The sequence below is a fragment of the Lissotriton helveticus genome, chromosome 7, assembly GCF_964261635.1.
Source record: "Lissotriton helveticus chromosome 7, aLisHel1.1, whole genome shotgun sequence".
Classification (NCBI taxonomy): domain Eukaryota; kingdom Metazoa; phylum Chordata; class Amphibia; order Caudata; family Salamandridae; genus Lissotriton; species Lissotriton helveticus.
In genome coordinates this window covers 1,922,785,363-1,922,809,704 of record NC_136068.1, presented here as the reverse complement: position 1 = coordinate 1,922,809,704, position 24,342 = coordinate 1,922,785,363, and the positions used below count along the sequence as shown (strand labels likewise).

Genomic DNA, 24,342 nt, shown 5'->3' with positions numbered 1-24,342 from the left:
TGTCCTGCACCAGAAGATCTGGAATCCTGGCAAAAAAGGATTTTGTGGTTTCCAGCCAAGGCCAATGTCCAACAAGATGATAACTGGTCTCCTACAGAGCAGACCATCTATCCGAGCCAGCCAGTGATGCTTGCCTAGGTGTATGGAGAGGAGCTCTGAGCCTCGTTCTTTCAGCGAAGCGTGCTGCGGGCTCCTGGATGACACGCGTGGATTCCGTGCCAAGCAGGACAAAACTAACCGAGGCGCTTTTAAATCCCATTAGCCTGGCATGAAACCTCTTTTCCATCCCAAAATCCGTTGCCTTGCCTCTAATCCTGGTCTGGGAGTAAACAGCAGTTGTTTGAACAACTTAAATTTGTAAATTATTTATCTTGTGTATTTTAAGTTGCAATGGCATGTCCATGCGTCTCGCGTACAAAAAGTATTATCCACAAAATTATAGCGTGCTTCGTAAGCACTGAAAATAACCGGAATTACGCGTGTCCAAATAACCTTCCTTTGTTTACTGACGACGGAAGGCTAAGTGGGCTTTGCCCAGATTGAAGGTCATGACCTGCTAAGCCTATGAGTGACCAGCCTCAGCCACCCTCCACCCTCCACCCTACTGAATGAAGGGAGGGGCTCCGTGCAGAGCATTTCCATGGCCCTGAAGGTTTCGTGTAGACTGGCTTGTTTTGATAAAACAAGCTTTGACAAAACCAATGGGTCTGACTCGTAAGCAGAAGTCTCCCTTCATTGACTGTGGTATGTTATGTTAAAAGAAATTTCTTAAGCGCACTAACACCGATTGGTTTCTTGGCGCTTATATACTGTGGTATGTGATACGAAGAACGGGTTAGTGGGTGAATGCATATATTTATCCTCACGTCACCCATTGACTCATTTGTGCAACGTGAGCTCTGGACAAATCTCCACATGAAAGGAAAGTATTTTGGTTCTATTTGCCCCTTTAATAAAAACAAGCATTGGTAAATGCATTAGGTTTTGCCTATGATTAATAATACTGTTTTTTTCTTGTAAGTTGTAGCTTGCCGAGTAATTGTACTTTGTACAACATAAGTTAGTCTGTAAAAGTGTTAAGACTTGTTTATGTACAAAAAAGTAATATATTGTGCTGTTACTAGTGGTAGTGTGGGTAAATAATAGGAACGTTTTGAAAAAGGAAAGAAGGAAATAATAGAATGAATTGATGTAATGGCAATATTGGGTGTTTAGAGGAGTTCAAACAACTTTTTGCGCCAGTGAACCTGCTGCATCATTCAAACATGACCCTATTGCCTGTAAACTAACTGCACTTGTGACTGCTTATTTAGTAGTTAAATTTAGCATTATTTGGTGTTTAGAGGGGTTCTGACAACTTTTGGCCCCGGTGCCACTGCACCTGCAGCACCAGTAATGTTATGGCCGTAGAGCCCGCTAGATAACTGCAACTCTGACTACCAATAAACAAATACTGCCAAGTCTGTGTGGATTCACTGCACAGATCTGCTATGGTCAGATGTTTTATTATTCACCTTGCTGCTAGTATGGTTTTCGTAGACCACCCTAGCCAGTTTGAGCCATTCCTCACTTGTGGGCTTAAGGATACAGAGTTTGGAAGCCACCAACCAAGGTGCCACCGTGCCAGCCATCTGTGGGAATGTGGCTTCAAGTCTGGAACATCCGTGAAATCCTGTGTTCAGGCCGGTGTATGGATGCAGTAATGTGTAGAATGGCCCTTTTTGTTCTGACCACTCCTCCAGCCAGTGCTGTTGAAGCATGCCACAGGGCCACAATGTGTGGTACATCTCCACCGTGAGTCGTCGGTTGGTAGTAATTCAGCCCGCTGACCATGTCAATGCCACCGCTGTAGATTTATTACGTATAAACTTCATTTTTTTTTACTCCTGAAGCACCTTGTGATTGGTCTGCATCGAATTTGACCAGCCAAGGACTGACTGGTTTTAATGAAGGATATTTTGCCATCATATCCTCTCTACATATTCCCTTGCAGCCGAGTGTAGTGAATTCACCAAGAGACCATAAATGTCTGAAACTAACCCTTCCCAATGTCCCAAGATGTGTAGGTGTTTGACAGCAGAGAGCAGCTCTGGAGGCATTGGTCTCCGACGACTTCCGGGGCACCCGCATCACTGCCTAGGTCACCAGGACTGGCCCTCAGCAACGTCAGATCCTTGGGTCACTCTGGCACAGGGTTTATGCCATGCAGGAAGCGGATTCTCAGTACTGGGCTTGAAGGAGAAGGCCCCAATAAAAACCTAAGCCGGTTAAGTACAGTGTTCGGTAGAAGGCTGGACACGTACGGTAGTGTGAGTAGTAGTATAATGCTGTATTCATGACGCAAGGCTCCTGAAGTAGTGTCTCCCCAAAGGGAACCTGTTTTTAATCTGGGCAAGGCTCCATCTGATTTAAACCTTTTAATATCTGCATCAATCCTGTTCAGCAAGTATTTGTAATCCTAAATAGGTGCTTACGTATTACAATTATAGCGAGGTGCTACTGTCCTTTTCATGTCTGCACCCAGTCCCACAGTGAGCGGGTCAACCTGGTCTACCAGGAGAAGACTTGTCACAGCTATCACACTGATCGGAGATGTGGTCACTCCACAATGACTCTTGTAAGTGCACCGGGAGTCGCTAGCGCTTTCCTTCTTGTGCAGGCCTGGCGTGGGAGGCACCTGGTGTCTGATTATTTTCTGGCATCCGCTGCAAAGTGGGGGAATGGCTGCACTCCCGCACGGGGACTACTTGTATAGTTGAACATCAGTGAATGGCTTGGAATAATCCAGAATGTGAAGCACCCTTCAAACGAGCCAATGGACGAAGAGTACTGACTCAGGTTTTCAGGTTTTAATGTCTTTATTTCGATGATAAAATCATAAAAGACAAATTTGACACAACATTCAAAAACAGTTCAAGAAAATCTCCACAGTTTTACAAAGTCGTTAAAAACAGAGTATATCTGTATATTATGAGAATGTAAAAGTAGGGCGAAATATCCCCAGTTAAAACATTATTAAACTATGTATTCGAAAAACCAGACATTCAGTAATATTCATCAGAAAAGTAGAAACAGCTAATACATTAAGAAGAAGATTTACACATAATATATTATGGTCGGGGGACAGTTGGGGTCCTTCTAGCTCTTATTGCCCACGCCCACCCTAAAAACTTGGCAAAACATATCACAGTTATATTGGAGGTGTTTGTTTTTAAGGCCCGTAAAGCTTCCGAGGCTTTCCTGCAGGACAGGCGTTTAAAAATGGGTTTTAGCCATTTGGATCGGGGTACACTATATTGGGGACAAGCAAATAGAAAATGACCCTCAGTTTCCTTACAACCTGGACAATGTATACAAGAATTGGTAGAGGATTTATCCCAGGATGAGGTAAAGGAATTCAGGGGTAAAGATCCCACCCGAAATTGATGATATCATTTTTTGTCCAATGGCCTAGTAATGAGGTCCCAGTATGTTTCACGGGCAGGGTCCAGTTTAAAGCTTAGAAAACGACCCGTCAGACTCACCGAACTAGAAGCTTGCGCCAAGGACAGGCGGATTGAGGCCCAAAATAAACACTTAAATTCCTTTTTTGAGGGAAAATTGTTATTGCCTGGGGAAACCCATAAATGGCTAAGACCCATATCGCACAGGCTAGTTTTCACTGAGCGAAGCCATGGGATGCGTTCCGAACCCCCCATGGCCTTCACCTCGGCTAGCTCCTTAGCGAAAAGTACCAAATCCTCGGATGTCCATAGGCGCCTCCACAGAGACACTACTCTGTATCTAGCCATATCGGTTATTGGTGGACAACCCATGTCGTGACAGAGTGGGATCAGTGGGGTTGATTGGGGCAGCCCCACCAAATTACGAAGGAATCTGCACTGTATTCTATATAAACTTGTAAGGTCCATAAAGCCCCAGAGCTCTGCCCCGTAGAGTGTAGCTGTGTTAATTTTAACATCGTAAATTTGAAGGGCAGGGGCGACCCTTTTTGTGATAGTTTTCTTTTGCTCACGCAAAAGACATCCAGTCATTTGGGCGAGTTTTAATTGTTGGGTCTCTATTTGTGGTTTCCAGGACAATCGAGAATCCAGGGTGACCCCCAAGTACGTCATTTTGTCGACTTGTTCCAGGTTGACCCCGTTTAGTTGAACGCTACTGCGTATTGGTTTTTTCCTGGGAAAAACCATAAACTTGGTTTTCCCCACATTGATTTGGAGACCTTTTTTGTTACAGAATTCCTCAAAATGATTTAGAGCCTGCTGTAACCCTCCCCTGGTCTTAGACAAGAGGAGGGTATCATCGGCGAAAATCAACATTGGGAATTTCGTTCCCGCCAGGGATGGTGCATCGGTGTTAATCAGCCTAAAGTATTTGACTACTTGATCTATATAGAGTAGGAAGAGGGTAGGGGCAAGAACGCACCCCTGGCGTACTCCTCGAGAGACCGGAAATGAGTCTGTAGTTTGCCCTTTAGCCCCCCATCTTACCCTCGCAAAATTGTCTTCATGTAGTCTAATAATCATTTCAACCATATCCCCCGGCATACCTAAGTCCCTTAATACTTGCCATAGTTTTCCCCTCGGCACCAAATCAAAAGCTGATTTCAAGTCTATGAAAGCAGCGAAGATGGTGCCCCCTCCAAGTAAGACGACCTTCCAAAAAATCATACAAAGCCGTAAGACCTGGTCAATGGTGCTTGTGCCATATCTGAATCCCGCCTGTAATGGGGACAGTATTCCTTCTAATTCCATCCACCCATGTACCCTCGCCAGGAGTATGCGAGCAAAAACTTTCTGAAAGCAATCAATTAAGCTAATCGGGCGGTAGTTCCCTGGGTTTGATCTATCTCCCTTTTTATATATTGGGAGAATCTCCGCCCCCTTCCAAGTCTTTGGGATGCGGGCACCTCTTGCTATGGCGTTTGCTATGCGTGTTAAATAGGGTACCCAAAGGCCTGTATTTGCTTTAAAAAGGTCTGCTGGAATTTCATCCAGTCCTGGGGCCTTCCCCCGCTTCGTTAAACCTAGTGCGATCTCCGTTTCCCTTTCGGTGAAGGTCATAATCATGTTGCCAGTAGATATTGTTTGTTGCAGGTTCAATGAGATCGTTGGGTCAACCACCTCTTGGCAAAATTGGGTGGAATAATGGTTTATCCAATCTTCCGGGGGTACATGGTTAGATGGTGTGCGGAAGTCACCATCCTTTCCACATCTAACAATGTCCCAGAATTTAGTCTGGTTGTTTGATTTACTGGCGTCCAAAAGGACCGCCCAGAAATCATCCTCCCATTCCCTCTTTGCTTCCCATTGCACTCTTTTGTACCTTTGCCTGGCCGCCTTTACTTCACTCAGATCTCTAGATTTGACTTTCTCTATTAGATGGCTGTGGGCCTCTCTGCACTCTCTATTATACCATTTAGCTCTTAAGGCAGTTTGATTCCCGGTGTTTGGCTTACATGGTTTGGAGAGGAGGTTGTTAAGCTCAGAGAAACATTTATCGTGTATGCCCATGGTCTTATCTAAATAGATATTACCCCTTTCAGCATCAACAGACCTCATGTTGTCTAATGCATTCATCACCACCTTTTCTATATCAGCCTGTAACACTACATCGTTTGATATGGCTGACCATTTCAGTCTCCTCCGGTCATTTGATACGGTTACAACCCCCTGGCCCCTTGGAACAGGTTCAGCTAAACTTGTCTGACCATGCATTTTAATTTTTAGGGACAGTGGGTTGTGGTCGCTTTCAGGGCGCGTAACAATTTCCATGTCAACGATTAGGCACCAATGTTCCATATTTAAGAAAATATAGTCAATACGACTCTTTCTAACACCATTATCGAAGGTGAAGTTGGCTCCAAAATCCGATTTGGTGCGGCCGTTTACAGCCCTTAGTCCCCAAGAGAGGCAGAAAGCAGACCAATTCAAGGCAGCCTCCGTTACTTTGACTAGATTTTTGTTTGATAGATCCGGAATTTTCCAGGTCACGTCTTCTGCGAACCCCCAGTTATCCTCTGGCAGGTACAGTGGCTCAATGGTACAATTGATGTCACCTGCTAACATTATGAATGACCCTTTGTTCCAACCTGATAGTAAAGTGTCTAAGGCGCCTATCAGCTTGGGACATCGTCCACCCGGGAGGCCTCTAGAATACATGTTGATAATGAGCATGTCCTGCCCCCCTGCTTTACTCAACCTTATGGCCAATATATCAGGGTTGTCCACGAAAATTTCAGAAACAGAATGACACCAGGCCTGTTTAACCCATATGGACAACCCCCCTGACGCCCGTCCTTTTGTGCCTTTTATTGCAGGTTTAAAAAAATTTACATAACCAACCATAAACGGGGCAGTAGCCCAAGTTTCTTGCAGGAGCACGACCTGATAATTACCTATAAACTCCGACCAGTCCTCAGAAACCAGACGTGTCTTAACTCCAGCAACATTCCATGACACCATGTAAGAAGCTAACATGTCCGAGTCATCAGAAATGCTGCTAACTGTCGGGGGGAAGGGAACTCGATAGGATTACCCTTACTGGCCTAATTTCTTCTTCGTTTGAGACTGGGATCTCTTCCCCCGTTGATTCCCCCTGAATTCTGATTCTGTTATGGAGCGGAGACTGTTGCACCCTTATGAGGTCCAAGATGGGACTAGATGGAATGGGCACTCCTTCCCCGATCCTTGTGACTAGAGTTGGTGACTGGGACGATGCACATAGTCAGTCAACCCATTCCAAATCTGACAGTGCCTCAAAATGATTAAAGAGTGGAGGGTAATAAGGGGGGTAGGGGATTAAATGCTCTCGAGGCCTCCCCCCACGAAATTTCCAGTGGTTGGAGCCCGTTGGATAATTATGACGTATGTGGGGGTAAAAGTAACCAAGATGCAGGGTCTGGATGTCACCTACACGGGCAAATCTAGCTTTCCTCTGGATTTTTTCCACCACCCATGGGTCTCTAAAGGAAATCAAAATACAATCCCCTTCCAGATCTTTATCACCCTTTCCTACCCAGTCAACTCTCCTTACATAAAGGATTTCAGTGGGGGATGATGGGGGGAGAGGACGATGTTTGTTTAGCCAAAAAGTGACCTTGTTCCGTAGGTCCCCTTGTGACTCTTTAGTGCCCTCTCTTAAGGGGGTTACCCCGGTTAAAACGATGGTATAATGCGCCGCTTCTGGGGGTAAGTTAGCTCTCGGAGGATGTAGTGTGTTGCTATTAACTGACCTAAGATGCCTATCTGAGTGGGGGGTTTTCTTCTCTTTACCCAATAATGGTGTTGGCACTGTGATGTTATTGATTTGTTGTGACGGGCCATTCGCTATGTGTTTTACTGGCACGTTGTTGGGTGCCAGTGGGTATTTGGCTTTCGATGTTTCTTGGCTATTTGCTCTACTGGCAGTAATCGATGTAGGTGCTGCCGGTTTTACCCCCGGATTTGACTTCTTGATGTTATGGCTGGTTGATGACCCTACGGGTAGTGTTGTGACTAACCCACCTTTTTGGTTAACACTCCCCCCGGAATTGGAACCCCCTGTCCTGGAACTGGAAGATGTAAGTTTGTGCAGAAGGTCCATATTGATGTTAGCAGCCGCTTCCAAGACATCGACTTTAGCGGACAATATCCTTGTTAATTCAAGGACCGGGAGCAATAGGGTTTGAAACATTGTTTCCATTTTAGCTAACAAAACCTCGTCACTGCTAAGGCACGTTGGACAAGGATTAGAGGACCCAGAATGAGCTAATGAGGGGCAATATACTACTGGTGGTTCAGGGTTGATCTGTAAGGGGGAGTGGCTAGTACTGTTAACATGATCTATTTTAAGTTGTTTTTGTTCCTTGTCACCCTGTGGACTTGAGGCATGTTTTCTTTTCCGGGAGGTGTGATTGGTAATGGCTTGTTGCGGAGCTGGCACACTGGGTAAAATGGGGGCCTTTGGTAGAGGGGAACCGCCCGTGCTACTCTCGTCGTCCTCAAAATCATTACTATCAACTTCTGAGCTAGACATGTTGGAATCGGAATTCAATTCCATATTCACATTGGCTGTGTGTGTTCTAGCACCATCCCCATCAGCGTGAACTATGACTTCTGATTCTGAGGTTAAAATGCAGTTGAACGCTGCGTTCGTTATGGGGCTTTTTGCATGGGCCAGGGCACCTATAGAGGAGCGCTTCCCAGTAACTAAGTCCAGGGACAGTCTATGTTCTGCCTGTTCTATTTCTTTTTCTAAAATTCCTGTTGCTCTAGAGATGAATGCATCAAGGGGACCTGAGACAACACCCTTGGAGGTTTGTATGTGCACAAGGCGCTGTTTACCAGATCTTAATGGCATGTTTAAGAAGATGGTATTAATACTAATGAGTAGACCTCTAAGTATGACTAGGTGGGGTGGGGTTATACAGGATGTAAGACGAACCAGGACTCCTGGCCCAACCCAACCACGTCCGACCACGGACGGCCACAGACGGTCCCGCCCTTGTCCCGGGCTTCTCCCGCGCGCTCCCGCGCCGCGGGAATGTCCACACCTCCTTATAATGACCTCGAGGTACCGAGGGGGCGGGGCCGGCAGGGAGAGGAGCCCAGCTGGAAACGGGCGCGCGGGGACTCCTGGTCCGTGGAGTCCACCCGCAGTTTCCTCGCAGCCCTGCCGGTCACCAGCTGAAACCCCTTGCAAGGATACAAACAGCCGCTGTCACCGCGAAGCGGGTCCGGCGAGCAGCAGCGGTTCAGCAGGCTGATTCAGAGGAGGTCCGTGGTGAGTGGCGTGGCTTGGTCAAAGTAGCAAATCCCTGACTCAACCCAGCCAATCACTGACCCAAAGCCCTTTTTTCATATTGTGCTGGCATGAGCTCCATCCGCAAGCTTTCAAGCCTGACCTACAAATCAGGGAACAGAGAGGCTCCGTAACTCTCTCAACCTTGATGTCAGGTTGCAAGATGTCTATTGATAAAACCGGGAGAAAACCAGACACCAGCTTAAATTGGAAGTAAAATAACCATTGACATATCCAATAGGTTGAGCAATAGCTTTGAAATGTTTTCTTTCTTGTATTTTCCAATCCAAATTGGATTGGGAAATAAAATTTAGCAAAAACGTGTGTGTGGGATGTGTTTTTGTTTTTGGCAGTAATAACACAGGACTCATGGTGGAGAAGCAACACGAAGGGTGCAGGTGGGGAATGAAGCATAACCGGGGTGAAGCAAATCCAAGAGCGGGAGGGAAGAAGCAATGCAGAAGGCACAGTGGCTTTGAATGTTAAACATGATGGAAGACACAAATGCAGTACCCATTTAAGACAATTTACTGACTGACCCAAAACTTGCAGGCAAAGATGATAAAACTTATTAAATATTTACATAATTTATTTAGCAATCCGTAGAGCGTCGGATTGGCCATAGCTGACATCGGGCATTTCCCCCGGAGGCTGGAAGGATAGGGGCCGGTGTTGCAGCGGTGGGGGCCTGTTTTCGGTTGTGTTCATGGGGCTGGTTTTGCAGCAGTGCTGCAATATCTGCCCCCAGTAAGTAAAGCAGCGGCGCTTCACACTTGCACCAAAATCTCCCACCCCCCCTTGGGCTGCTTTTGGTCCCCGTCCGTCCCTGCGCCCTTGTAGATGGCTCCTCTTTTAAGTAACTTGGGTACAGGGTAGGGTGACCAGGCATCCTCGTTTTGCCAGGACAATCCCCATTTTTAACCAGCTGTCCCAGCAAATTTTAAAAAATGTAGCTCATGTCCCGGTTTTTAAAGAGGGTCGACTGAAAACGGTAGGTGTGTTTTTTTTATGTTTTACAAAGCAGGGAAAGTTAGCAGTTGTTTCAAGAAAGCAATTTAACAGGCAAGCTACTGGGTTTAAAAAATACGTTTTTATGTATGTTCTTACTGCCTGTTCTGTAATTCACTGCTGAGGAGCGCTCTCATCGCTTGAAGTAAAATTGTAGTCCTTTTTTAGTGAAATGTCCCCATTTTTGGCTTTAAAATTCTGGTCACCCTAGTACAGGGAGCAGTAACTGCTGATCTATTTCAAAACGCTGAGCCCTGCTCCACGCCTGAGATCTCTTTAAAAAATCTAGTGCCTCACTTCAGACTGTTCTCTGCCGCCGTTTGCTCACTGTATTTAGTTTTCAAGAGCACTGTTTTGAGACCAGGGGACCGGGTCCCGGGTCCCTGCCTGACACAGCCCTGTGTCTCGAGGGGGGAGGGAATGTCTACTGTGCGCATGCGCGGGCCAGTCGAAATGTTTACTGCTCCTGGATTCCACATGCGCATTGCGCAGTACTAGTACTCTGCTATTCTCTGCCTGTGCGCTGCCTGTCACTCTCTGCCGCAGCCCCGCCCCCAAGCGTCTGTCTTGTTTTCGTCTGTCAGATTCCTTCTGACAGTGGTGAGTTTTTGGATACCGAGGCAGTAGCCTCATCACTCCACATTCATTTTGAATTTTTTAGTCGCTCTTTAGGTTGTCTTATTGATGTGTGACGCTTTGTCACAGTTGAGGTTGTATCACATGGTCAGCTCAGTGATGGGCCGCGGGTAGCGGTCAATTGAGTTTGCAGAATTGTCAGCATGTTTCCTCAGAGTCACGTCTTTGTCTATCTAGTGCCTTCTGATAGTGTGGAGTTTTGGGTGCCTGCCGCGGCGATTATGCCATCAGACAGCGAAAGGGTTTGCCCCGCCCCCCCCCACAGCCCACTTCCTTATACGATGCCCGATTCTGTCGGGCTTGTCCTGGGGGCGGTAGCGCGCTCAGATTTATTTTTCATCTGATGCATTTTAAAACCTTTTCAATGCATGTGTTGGCAGACGGTGCAGTCGTCCAAGGCTAGTGGGGCAAAGCCCCCAATGGACGCACTGCCATTATTTCCAGGCACTCTCGTGACCAAGTGCACTGACCAGATGAGCCGCGCACAAGTTCGGAATCCAAAAAAGTTACAACAGTAGTCCGCCCAAAAAAATGTTTGAGAACGTAACCAACATTTGTAATAACTCAAACACCCCAAATCCAAAAAGGGCCAGCACCCAATCCCTTTGCCCTTTTTTCAAGTCTGCAAGAAATTCCTAACTGGAAATTAATTTCAAGTTCCTAATTAACTAAATGAGTAGATTAGAGACACTTGTGATCAATTAAAAAAAATATATATATTTACAAGTAATCCACTGCTAAGCTGAAATCACGTCGTGGTTTGCAACTTTTAGTGTTTTGGTTAAATAATTCGAGACGCAGCCAGTTAAGGCAGATGCGTCACACATGGAGCAAAACACAAGGGGGGGGGGGGGGGGGACTGCACACAGCCCCAGGGGAGCCGGTTCTGCCGTCAGCAGATCGCTTCAAGTGAAAGAAAAATAAATACTGCAACCGGTCGCTCCCAGCTAAACACACTGACGCCGAGGCCCAGAGAGCCTGTGGCGTAAGGTACAGAACTGCCGACTCTGGAACCGGGTTCCAGTCTGTGTTGGTTCTCCCATGCCTACAAAAAGCCCTATTAAGATGGATGACTGTCATAAACAAAACAAACCGATGATGCAATGGAAACAAAATGCAGAAAGACGCACGTTTATTAGCAGTATAGCAAACTAACTGCTGTCAGGTGAACGTGACTTTTTTTCTAAAGCACTGGCAAAACCGAAATTAGAAAACTTGTGGGAAAGGACACGGCCTGCTGGCCGGGCGCCACCGTGTGAGCCATGCACACGGCCTGCTGGCCGAGCGCCACCGTGTGTGCCATGCATGCAGAGTCGTGCGTGGGGCACCGGAGAGATAACACTCCTGTATCTGGTTACATTCACCGCCCCCAGCTCAACCGCGCAATCCGTCTTAACCTCACCGGTTTTAATTCAAGCGTGTGGTCTACGTACCCACGTTCCCTGAGAATTTCTCATCATGGCTCATGCATGGCTCACACGGTGGCGTCCCGGGCAGCAGGCCGTGTGCATGGCTCACACGGTGGCGTCCCGGGCAGCAGGCCGTGTGCATGGCTCACACGGTGGCGTCCCGGGCAGCAGGCCGTGTGCATGGCTCACACGGTGGCGTCCCGGGCAGCAGGCCGTGTGCATGGCTCACACGGTGGCGCCCCGGGCAGCAGGCCGTGTGCATGGCTCTCACGGTGGCGCCCTGGGCAGCAGGCCGTTTGCATGGCTCACACGGTGGCGCCCCGGGCAGCAGGCCGTGTGCATGGCTCACACGGTGGTGCCCTGGGCAGCAGGACGAGTGCATGGGGCAGCAGCCCGTGCATGGCTCACACGGTGGCGCCCCGGGCAGCAGGCCGTGTGCATGGCACACGGGGTGGCGCCCAGGCAGCAGGCCGTGTGCATAGCTCACACGGTGGCGCCCGGGCAGCAGGACGTGTGCAGAGCGCACACGGCCCCCTCTGCGCAGGCTGGGCCCGCCGCACAGGGCCGGCAGCTGCTGCTGTGTACACAACCCTCGTGTTTGCTCTCAGCATCAGCTGCGTTCCTGCGCCTGAAGTTGAGGCAATGCTCCGCCCGCGGCGTTTCTCAAGCTGTTTGTTTAGTTTCCTCTTTCGACAAAATCCGCTTTCACCGCCGAGGCTGCAAAGAGGGGAGGAAAATGCGCGCCCTGTCTTCTAAATCCAGGCCATTTAGTCACCTGACGCCGGAAGTCAGGTGGGCAACTAGAGCCAAATTTCGGAGGGGGCGAAGGTTAATTCTTTCAGAGGCTCTAAGAAGGGGTGAAAACACAACAAAAGCCTCGTTAACAAGTGGAATGGTCTTTAAAAGACCTGTGAAGTACTCGGGTGCAGCAGCAATAAGACGGTCGCCAGCCCGGAAGCTGTCTCAGCCCGGGCTGACACACGACGGGGGAGGGGCTGAAGCCCTTTGAGCCCAATGGCTGTAGCACACCCGCCCTAAGTAGTGCCAATATAGGCACGCGCCCAACATGAAGAACATGGCCTGTGCATCAATAAATAAACACCCAAGACACGTTTGGGAAACATTTTTCTGCAGGTTTATTTCATACAAGAAATGTGCCAATGTGGTGGGTTAACTTACGAGCGATCCAAGGGCAGGCAGCGGGTAACCCGCCTAAGCTGCCCTGCCTGCCTGATGTAAATTGATACATGTATAGCGCACTACTCACCCGCAAGGGTCTCAAGGCGCTTGTACGAATACCGCTGTGGAACCCATCCTGGCTTTCCCTGTGAGGTGTCCACTCCTGGGCACCCCCAAGGTGAGGCCAGGCATCCTAGCGCTGTTGGGGCCGTTGTGGAGATTAAGCAAGCTATTGCCCAGAGTTGCAGAGTGGGACCCATGATTAGAATAGGCACCGAGGCGAGAATTATCAGGTCCATGGAATTTTGAGCCCAAGACCCGCCGAGGCGGGGAATTGAACCCTGGTCCCGGGCCAGACCTCTGCATCAGGGTCTGCCGCTCTAACCATTGAGCCACACTTCTCCACTTGAGCCACACTTCTCCGCCTGATGAGAGCCAGGGATCTGAATCTGAGTTTCTGGGTGGGCTGGTGAAAGGTCCGGGGGTGGCTGAGATACGCTGGGCCATCCTAGTGTAATGCCTTGTATGCGTGAGTGAATAGTTTGTACTGGCATCTCGTCATGACTGGTAACCAGTGGAGGTTTCTGAGGTGAGATATTATGTGCATCTGTCTGGGGAGCTTTGTTCTGGAGTTTCTTCATGAAATATGCTGTTAATCCTACGTAGAGTGAGTTGCCGTAGTTCAGTTTACCGCGGACGAGAGCCTGCGTGACAGTTGCCTGGTGTTGGTTGGGACATCTGAAAACCTTCCTGAGCAGCCGGAGAGGTGAGGCTGCAGGTGGAGGAGACTGCACGGACCTGCTTCACGGGTAGCTGGCTGTCGAGGATGATGCAGAGGTTGCGGGCATGTTTGGTGGGTACCAGGGTAGGGCCCAGCTCTGTAGGCACCATTTGTCGTTCCAGTGTGTGACCTTGCCTTTCCTGAAGATGAGTACTTCTGTCTTGTTGAGTTTGAGGCAGTTCATTCAGTTGGCAGTGTTCTTCATGCGTCTTTGGAACGTGTCTTTGGTTCTTGGGTTGTTAGAGGATGAGTTGGGTGGTGTTGACGTAGGAGATGAGTCAGAGGCTTTTGACGATGTTGGCCGGGGGGTGTCCTGTATATGTCGAAGAGGGTTGGGCTGAGCCTTGAGGTGAACCGCATGCAATGTTATGGAGTGATGAGTAGCGAGGGAGGATGGTTTTCTGTGTTCTTCCTGTGCGGTTTGATGCGCTCCACTTGAGCGTTGCCGCTCAGATTCTATACGTGCACAAAGGTGAGGGCACTAGTGCCCATTGGCGTGCACGTAGTGAGGTCCAGACCCTGTGGTGTAGGTCCAATGATGTGCATAGATTATGTGACATGCAGCGGGATGAACATGCCATAGACGTGTGCACAGCACCCAGGGTGTAGGCTCTATGATAAACTTGAAAGACATGACATGCACACTGGCGAGGACGCCCGTACAATCAGAAGTGGACACTAGCGTGAGTTCCACACACGGTGATATGCCCGGTAGTGAGGGGCAGGCCCTGTGAAGGGGGTTGCGGGCCCTGTGAAGGGGGTTGCGGGCCCTGTGAAGGGGGGTGCAGGCCCTGTCGGCCCTGTGATGGGAGGGGGCATGACCCCACGATGGGAGGGGAGGTGCAGCTCTATTGTGCTAGGAAGTGAGTCCTGTGATGCTAAAAGAATAAGATTATGGGCCAGATGTACGTAGCTGTAGGTTCACATTTGCCAAAAAGCATATTTTTGCAGTTTGTGATTTGGTAATCGCAAAAGCAATGTACAAATGTTTCGTTTCACACATGAAACGATTCCCAGTGGGTTGCAATTAGACCTAGTTCATTCATATTCCTGAGGTTAGTCTCGGTTTATGACCCATTGGGAATCGCTAAAATCTGATGGTGGCGGCCTGCTGGGTTATCGTACCACCATGTCTGTGATTGCTTTTGCAGCCCATTTTCCTAGAGGAAAACTGGATGTGTTTCAAAGTGAAGTTTAATTTTCATTTTTTAGGTAGCACTTGTGAAGTCTCATGTACTTTATATATCTTAAAAGGCAGCTCTTATCAGTTCCCATTACTATGTTCATTCGCTTTTGTGTGGAGGTTTTTAAATTATTATTTATTTTTTTTATTCTATTTTTTTACCTTCCGTCCTGGCTGCACTCATTACAATATTTCTACTAAAGCTGTTCACACTGTTTAAGCCCCTTCACTGTCAAGATAAGATCTCTTCCCACGGAAAAGGCAGAACGCTTCTGACAGTATGCTGGAGAGCTTGCTTTTTTTATTACTTAGTTGTGTAAAGCAGATGCTTTATCCTTGGAAACGTTTGTGGCATTTCCTATTCATCCCTCAGTACCTTTCTTTGTAAGCATTATCAGATTTTTTTTACCCTAACGTAATCTGTTTGGTCATTATGATCTAATAAACATTGCACACTAAAATAAAGTTAATATACAAGAGCTATGTTATATTTTACTACTAAAGAGGCAGAAACAAATGCAGTTACCTTGCAGTTAAAAGGGACTTGATTTAAATGGTGCAGTGGCACTGGGTTACTTCGTGTGATTAGAGGAGCACTCACTTTTTCTCTACTTATAATGCTTCCTTGAACTTATATTACTATTTCAACTTTTTTTACCTCAAAGCGTGCAGCTAAGGTAGCACGTCTGCCCTATCACGTGCCAAAAACTTAGACAACCTTATCTTAAGTGTGAATAACACTTAACCTTAGCGCACTGTTGCTCAAGCGCAAAACGCGCTACACATTAAATGTACACTCTTCTGCTTTTTCAAAATTAATTTTAGTGTTTTTTCACAACAGTAGTTTCCAACAATTACAAAATAAACACAACTTATATTCAATTTTGACTCAATGTTATTATAACTCAATATTCAAAAACTTCATAATCAGTTTGTTTTCCAATTATAACATTTCATCTGTGTATGCCCAATGCATTTCGAGCTGTAGGCAGCTCTTCGTCGGGGGCCTGTGGAAAAATGATGCAAAAAACAATACTATCACTCGAGAGTCTTTGAAGCACAAAAAATGTTAGTAAATAGTGAAGTGGAGCTAATCACTCCAAACAACGAAAAAGCCTTCACCTTCACCTTAGTGGCACTGGGGCCAAAAGCTCTGGAGTCCCCACTAAACCCATATTGCTAAATTTCTCTACTAAACAAGACCGTCACAATTGCATTCATCTAGCAGGCAATAAGGTCACGATTTGAATGGTGCAGCAGGTGCAGTGACACTGGGGCCCAAAGCTCAACGAACCTTTCTAAATACCAAATATTGCAATATTTTATTATTAAGTGGGCAACCACAGGTGCAGTTACCTTACAGGCAATAGTCCTGATTTGAATGATGCAGTGGCACCGGGCCCAACGGTCAGAACTACTCTAAACCCACATTATTGCTATTACATCAATTAATTCTATTTCCCTCTTTCAATTTTTTGGGAAAATTTTGCTATTACTTACCCACACTATCCCTCTCGTCGCATCACAATATATAGCTTTTTTGTACATAAACAGTCATAACACTTTAACAGACTTTCTGGAGCTTGTATTGTGCAACTACTCAGCCAGCTACAAATTGAAACAAAAAAACTGCTTATTAATCACATAGGCGAATCTTAATGCATTTACCAGTGCTTATTTGGCTTATTTAAGAGTAGGCAGTGCTCCCTGGGACCACTAGCTGCTGTTAAAAAAAAATGCTTTCATCTACTTTCATTTGAGAATGTGTTACCACCAACTCTGAGTTGGTGGTAAAATGCAAATGTTTTGTGATCATGTTTCGGTTTTAAAACATTCACACATACCACTGCGAGTCGCTATTAGGAAGAGGCGCCCCTAACACAAGCCTTCCAATACCGAATTGCAAACCTAATTTGAGATTTGGTAATAGGATACCGAATAGCAAATTGGGTCTTTGTGTCCGCAAAAAAAGATTTTTTATTTTTTATTTTTTTATGTACAAAGGCCCAATTCTGCCAACAGGGCTGTTACAACCTCAAAAAACTTTGTACATCTGGCCCCATGTGGCTTCAGGACTTGAAAGGGTTAAAGTTCTCCATGGCTCTCGCTCACAGCATTCTGTTCTGTGTCCTTGCAGATTCCACCTACTGAAAAAGCGGACCTCGCCTATGTGACCGTCACGGCCGAAGAGCGCAAGGAGCGGAAGAGTGTAGTGGTCAGCAATGTTGGAAACGTATGCGCAGTGGAGACTGACAAGCCCTTCTACAAGCCTGGCGACACAGGTAAGACTGGGCAAGCTGGGGTTCTCCACCACCACATATTTATCTTGTTCAGGGGCCACTGGGGCTACCTGACTGCAACTGTGGCGACTGAGGCATTTTAGTGCCGAGATGTACCTTAGGGCAGGATTTGTTGCTCTTTATCAAGTGAGATTAACATAACCACTGCTGGGGAAACATCCTTTACAACGCAACTTTTACCACGCATGTCATTACAACGCATTGCGCTGGAGGGGGCGCTCTAGGATAGGGAATAGATTTAATTTACTATCCAACACCTTCTCTACTATCCACGGGGACTTGAGTTGGAATAGTAAATTAAACTATTCACTATCCAGCACCCCAAAGTGCTATGCGTTGTAACGGCATGCGTTGTAAAAACTGCGTCGTCACAGCATGCGTGGTAAAAGCATGCGTTGTAATGTCATACATCCCCACTGCTGTCCTAGGGCCTGCAAACTGAACCTCAGGCACACCGTTTCATCACAGAACCCTCACCATATTGGGGATCACAGTCCAAGTCCTCAAGCTGGTAGTGTTGGGTGTCAGAGGCCTAAGCTTAAGTTATTAGTAGCCTAGAATAATGATTGTCCAATAAGAGAAGCACTATAATAAACCAAAACAAAGTACCCCACAAAGGAAAGTGCCCGTAGGCACAGGTTGCATTGCAGTTAATAGAGGAAAAATAGTCGTAAACCCGTGGACTTCGAATTCTGTCATGGGTGCAACATACGCGGACCTTTGTGTTGGCGGCCTGTAGACTTGTTCTACAATCCCACATTCACAAAATATTTTTCATGATATTGCAAAGAAAAGGTTCTGTTGGCGTTGAACCCCTATAATCGGAACATGACGATTAAACCCGCAAGGAAAACTAAAATGTTAATAAGATACAAACACAGAGAGAATCATTTACAAAATGAAGTACTGTCCACTCAGCACTGACTCTAAAGTGCACTTCTATTTAGGCAGAAGTGTACACGTGATCGGATAAATGGCGTCCATCGCTGACGCGAGCTGACGCACGCATCATGATGGGTGGAAGCAAACTGTGAATGGCACAACAGACCAATGGATGAAGAGGACGGACCCAAGCCTTCTCCATGTATTAATGTGTACGTTATTATTATTTATGAAATGGTTTAGGTGAGGCTGCAAGGCTTTTCTCTAGGCCAGACATAGGAAACACCCTGGGCCTAATCCACAAAGGGCACTCATGGAGTGGGCCTGACAGTTGTAAGGGGAGGCTCCGCACCCAGGGTGGGGATGTCTGCAGAACTGGGAAGGCTCCCCTACGACTGCGGGGCTTCTGCCGCAAGTGCGGAGACTCCCCTATGACTGCGGGGTGAGTGCCTAGGCTCCCCTACGACTGCGGGGCTTTCTCCGAGTGCGTAGGCTCTCCCACGACTGCAGGGCTTTCTCCGAGTGCGTAGGCTCCCCCACGACTGCAGGGCTTCCGCTGCGAGTGCATAGGCTCCCCTACGACTGCAGGTGAGTGCGTAGGCTCCCCTACGACTGCAGGTGAGTGCGGAGGCTCCCTTGCAACTGCAGGGCTTCTGCAGTGAGTGCGGAGGCTCCCCTACGACTGTGGCGGCGGTGGCTCCCCTACGACTGCGGCGTGAGTGCGGAGGCTCCCCTACGACTGCGGCGGCGGTGGCTCCCCTACGACTGCGGCGTGAGTGCGGAGGCTCCCCTACGACTGCGGCAAGAGTGCGGAGGCTCCCCTACGACAGCAGGGCTTCTGCTGCAAGTGTAGAGGCCATTTGTGAATCAGGTCCCCAGATAATTGTAGTCTCAACTGACCCCTCAAACCTTACAACCGTTTAGGGCTTTTGTTTGCAAAGCCGTACCCCTCACTTCTTTTCATTTAGCTCCCTGGTTATGTCCCTCTGAGACCCCATTGATTGTTAGTTCCATCTACTCAGAAATCCAGGTTCCTCACAGGTGAAGCCTGTAAATTCTGTTTGCTGTGGGTCCATCCATCAGGGAGTGGTGACCCTTTTTTGGGATTGGTGGTCTGCCCTGTGACACAGATCCTAGCTTTGTCTCTGCCATGGAATGAACCTGTATCGTAAATATGTGATGTACTGCGCAGTTGTTCTAGGCGCTATCCTGGTGACTTCCCTTCCAACCCATTCTCTCTTCTCTCCACAGTGAAGTTTCGTACAATTTGTTTGAACGGCACTTTGTTTCCAGTTCACGAAACGGTGAGTCTGAGATCCCCCACCTAAGCCAAGGTAGTTTTTATTCCTGTTGTTGGTATGATACTACTTGTGTAGAGCAGGGGTGTCCATGAAGGAATGGATCTGGGAGGGCTGCATCTATGCCAGAATTTCAGGATAACTGCTGCCTATGTAAATTAGTTTGGTTTAGAGTCTTTGTATGTGACCTATCCTGGACTGGTGACATAGTGGACCAGTGCGTCCACCGAAGGGGGTGGGGGGTGTACATTCGACTTCATGGTCACTGGTTCAAATTCCAACAGGTCCACTCAGCCTTTCATTCTTCGGAGGTCGATAAAATGAGTACCAGTGCGTTGGGTAACAAACACTTGCTGTTCAGCGCCAAGATACCCTTGAGGGAACGTGCTCTTTCCAAATACACATGTTATTGTAAGTAACTTTATCTTGGACACCCCTGGTGAGGAGGAATGGGGGCAGTGGAGCGAGGTGGAGTTTGGGAGTGCGTGAGAACCTTTCGGCTCAGACTGGGAAGTGGAAGCAAGATTCAGCATCCCCTATGGATGGCTCCATTTCAGAAACAGAGTTCAAAGTGAGGGAACGCACATCTTGAGCTGCATCCACAGCAGTCAGGAGGCAAAGCACCACTACCACTTGAGGCTGCAGGTCGGTACCCAGAAAAGAGCCTCTAACGATGGTCTCTGTGTAAATGCAGTCAGGTGAGCAGCCTTTAGAGCAGAAGGCCAGATAGCCTCCATTTTGGAGCCCGCCATGTGTCTCCTTGGACCGTTGTGGTCTCACTCCTGAATGCTGGTGCTCTCTTGCAGGGTCAGTGGACATGTTTAGATGTTTGTGCTTATATTCTGGTTGGCCCGCGATGGCTGATCCCACCCTACCCTATTCCTCTTGAGAAAAATTTAATGGGAGACTAAATGTTATCATTTCTAATAATTCATTGGGCAAGATTCCTTTTTGAAACTATTGCACAGTTGCCAAAAAAGCTCCCTTTGGAGCCTGGACACATGGCAGGTTCTTGGTCAGTGTCTCTTCTCACCTGCCACTTGCGTGCTTGAAACATCAATAGAACCTAACAAATGTTTACTGAAGTATTTAATGTCCTTTACTTCCCAACTGGACATCAGTCTAAAGACAGATGTGCAGGGCTCTTGATTTGGGCAATTGCGCTCATCCGGTCCTCAACCAAGTGACTAAGAAATGCAAAGCAACCTGAAGCCTCCTGTCCGGCTGCTCCCAGAGCCACTGGCACCACACACCACAGGTGCAATTGCATGAATCACTTGTTTACCAAGAAGGTAAAGACATCCCATCCCACATCAACATGCACCCGACACCCTCGCTAATATGCCCTAGCCTCAGTATTGGTACTTTCGTAGATTCCCATGCTTTGTATCATTCCCTGTCATCGGCCTGGGATCCTCGGTAAATAGAAAATACCATCGCAGTATGGACAAAAGAGAAAGTAAGGCCTAGGCCTCATCTCATTTTGTAGCCGATCTACCTCTTTTTGTAGAAGAGACCAAAAGCTTGCAACAACCAATCCGATTAGCCTCACCCCATAGAACCCTCGTGAGAGAGCCTCAGAGCCTTAGATTTTCTACCGCTAGTTGTGCTAAGGTAGTCTCCACTAAGCTCTGCTCAGTTTTCTCTTAAACTTTGGTTTTCTACTCTTAATCTCTCTTCAGGATGTCAGAAAAGAAAGCTATATTCAAGGCCTGTGCTTCCTGCTCAAAGAAAAGGCTATATATTGAAGATACTATGTGAAACAAACAAGGACCCCCTGATTTATATCAATTTCCTGGGTCAGGGCAAAACAATTTATGTGAATAAAATACCCAGGCAAATCCTCAGTGAACACTAGCACATGAACAGTGGCATTCACCCAAACATAATTTAGAAGAAATAATCAAAAAACGTTTTTGCACATTTGGTGTATTTTAATTTCTGTTATAAAACATGATTAAATGATAAAAGAGTTTTTGGTACATTTGTATCGATACATGATAAAATATTCCAGCATTATAGCATATGCATGGGTCTAAACATACATCAGGTACATATATATTACAATAAAAAGATGGTTTCCTGTCTACGCGTTTCGACACAACTGTGTCTTCCTCAGGACTGTACCATCATATTTCTGTAAAAAATATATATAAAGACATTTTACAAGTCTATATTTATAGTGCAAAAAAAGTTTATGATATAAGTTTTGACATTTCATAAACAGGGCTAGTGTTACTGATCTCATAAATCTGATAATACCGCTAGGCACTCATATGGGAGAAGCATCATTTATGTACATATACACAGATCTATATACAGGTCTATAGATACCTATTTACATCACTGTGGCAGAAAATTACTATACAGACACATCTATGGTAGAGAATAGAAGACCATATGGGTGATTTAGAAAAGAGAGATAAAGGTAATAGGAAACGCATGAGAATCTACATATTTAAGTTATCCTCAAGGTTTACAGGTCCTAAAGTACCCATATTAATCTTGCATGGTATTTACCTATAGGGTAATACAATATAGTTTATAGCATATTACATAAAACCTTATCAGGCAGTATATGGTTGGCTATGCATTTTATTATATTATCTGCTTACCTATTGATACCAACTAGTGGTACCGGAATTAAAGCCGATATAGGAGCGGATACAGCCGGTAAAAGGTCCCAGAATCAAATGAGAAGTATTAGGTTCTGCAAAAAAAGGGGGTGGGATCAGAGTGCATTTCAGCGATCCGAGCTCACAATCGGCATTTCCTAGTTTATTCTATACTGTCTTGCATGTATTTAATGTTTTATTTCACTATTTCGAACTGGTTATGAATGTCTGCACATAAGGATGACAGCTGGCATATCATGATGACCTAAAACTAGGCTCATAGTTTACCAATATAATTTAATGTATCATGTTACATATACGCTTGTTTTCTAGTAGCGCTAATAAAAAATGATGAAAAACAAGCAGTGTGTTGGTCATGCTTAATTAGCCGATTGTTAACGTCTTTCACTCAAAGTTAAAACAGAAAAAAAAAACAAAAAAAAAAAATTTGTTTTTGAAGATATCCTTATTATATCTTGGTTATCTAGGAAATGGGATCTAAGCCGGCCGTACCGATAGTATCGAGTCATAATTATTAATTTTTACCTCCAATGTTGTCATTATGAGAACATAAGCTATTAACGTTTTTCAGCAAAATTTACCGCCTGCAAAAAAGAAGGGGCAGAAACGAAAATAACGTCATAGTGGGGACGGATCTACCACAATATGAACCACCTCTTCGTTTAGAATAATAATGTTTACCTGTTTTAATGACGATTTATGTGAACCGGCTGCATGTGGTTCCCGGCGTCTTTATTTCTATAGGGGAAGCATGGACGTTGAAGCGCATTTGAAATAACTGTAAATGCGGTAACTTGCAAGTAGTTATCTTTACTCTTTAGTTAAAATAACATTAGCCGTGTCCATGCTTCCCCTATAGAAATAAAGACGCCGGGAACCACATGCAGCCGGTTCACATAAATCGTCATTAAAACAGGTAAACATTATTATTCTAAACGAAGAGGTGGTTCATATTGTGGTAGATCCGTCCCCACTATGACGTTATTTTCGTTTCTGCCCCTTCTTTTTTGCAGGCGGTAAATTTTGCTGAAAAACGTTAATAGATTATGTTCTCATAATAACAACATTGGAGGTAAAAATTAATAATTATGACTCGATACTATCGGTACGGCCGGCTTAGATCCCATTTCCTAGATAACCAAGATATAATAATGATATCTTCAAAAACAAAATTTTTTTTTTTGTTTTTTTTTTCTGTTTTAACTTTGAGTGAAAGACGTTAACAATCGGCTAATTAAGCATGACCAACACACCGCTTGTTTTTCATCATTTTTTATTAGCGCTACTAGAAAACAAGCGTATATGTAACATGTGATACATTAAATTATATTGGTAAACTATGAGCCTAGTTTTAGGTCATCATGATATGCCAGCTGTCATCCTTATGTGCAGACATTCATAACCAGTTCGAAATAGTGAAATAAAACATTAAATACATGCAAGACAGTATAGAATAAACTAGGAAATGCCGATTGTGAGCTCGGATCGCTGAAATGCACTCTGATTCCACCCCCTTTTTTTGCAGAACCTAATACTTCTCATTTGATTCTGGGACCTTTTACCGGCTGTATCCGCTCCTATATCGGCTTTAATTCCGGTATCACTAGTTGGTATCAATAGGTAAGCAGATAATATAATAAAATGCATAGCCAACCATATACTGCCTGATAGGGTTTTATGTAATATGCTATAAACTATATTGTATTACCCTATAGGTAAATACCATGCAAGATTAATATGGGTACTTTAGGACCTGTAAACCTTGAGGATAACTTAAATATGTAGATTCTCATGCGTTTCCTATTACCTTTATCTCTCTTTTCTAAATCACCCATATGGTCTTCTATTCTCTACCATAGATGTGTCTGTATAGTAATTTTCTGCCACAGTGATGTAAATAGGTATCTATAGACCTGTATATAGATCTGTATATATGTACATAAATGATGCTTCTCCCATATGAGTGCCTAGCGGTATTATCAGATTTATGAGATCAGTAACACTAGCCTTGTTTATGAAATGTCAAAACTTATATCATAAACTTTTTTTGCACTATAAATATAGACTTGTAAAATGTCTTTATATATATTTTTTACAGAAATATGATGGTACAGTCCTGAGGAAGACACAGTTGTGTCGAAACGCGTAGACAGGAAACCATCTTTTTATTGTAATATATATGTACCTGATGTATGTTTAGACCCATGCATATGCTATAATGCTGGAATATTTTATCATGTATCGATACA

At 45.8% G+C, this 24,342-nt stretch overlaps 1 pseudogene across 1 annotated transcript in view; it reads left to right on the top strand.

Annotated features, from left to right (window-relative positions):
* LOC144770899 (alpha-2-macroglobulin-like) overlaps positions 1-24,342 on the top strand; it is a 198,468-nt pseudogene that overhangs the window by 30,169 nt on the left and 143,957 nt on the right. The window contains exons 3-4 of the transcript XR_013599063.1: positions 17,115-17,259; positions 19,411-19,463. The product of XR_013599063.1 is annotated as an alpha-2-macroglobulin-like (transcript). The remainder of the gene's footprint in view (positions 1-17,114; positions 17,260-19,410; positions 19,464-24,342) is intronic.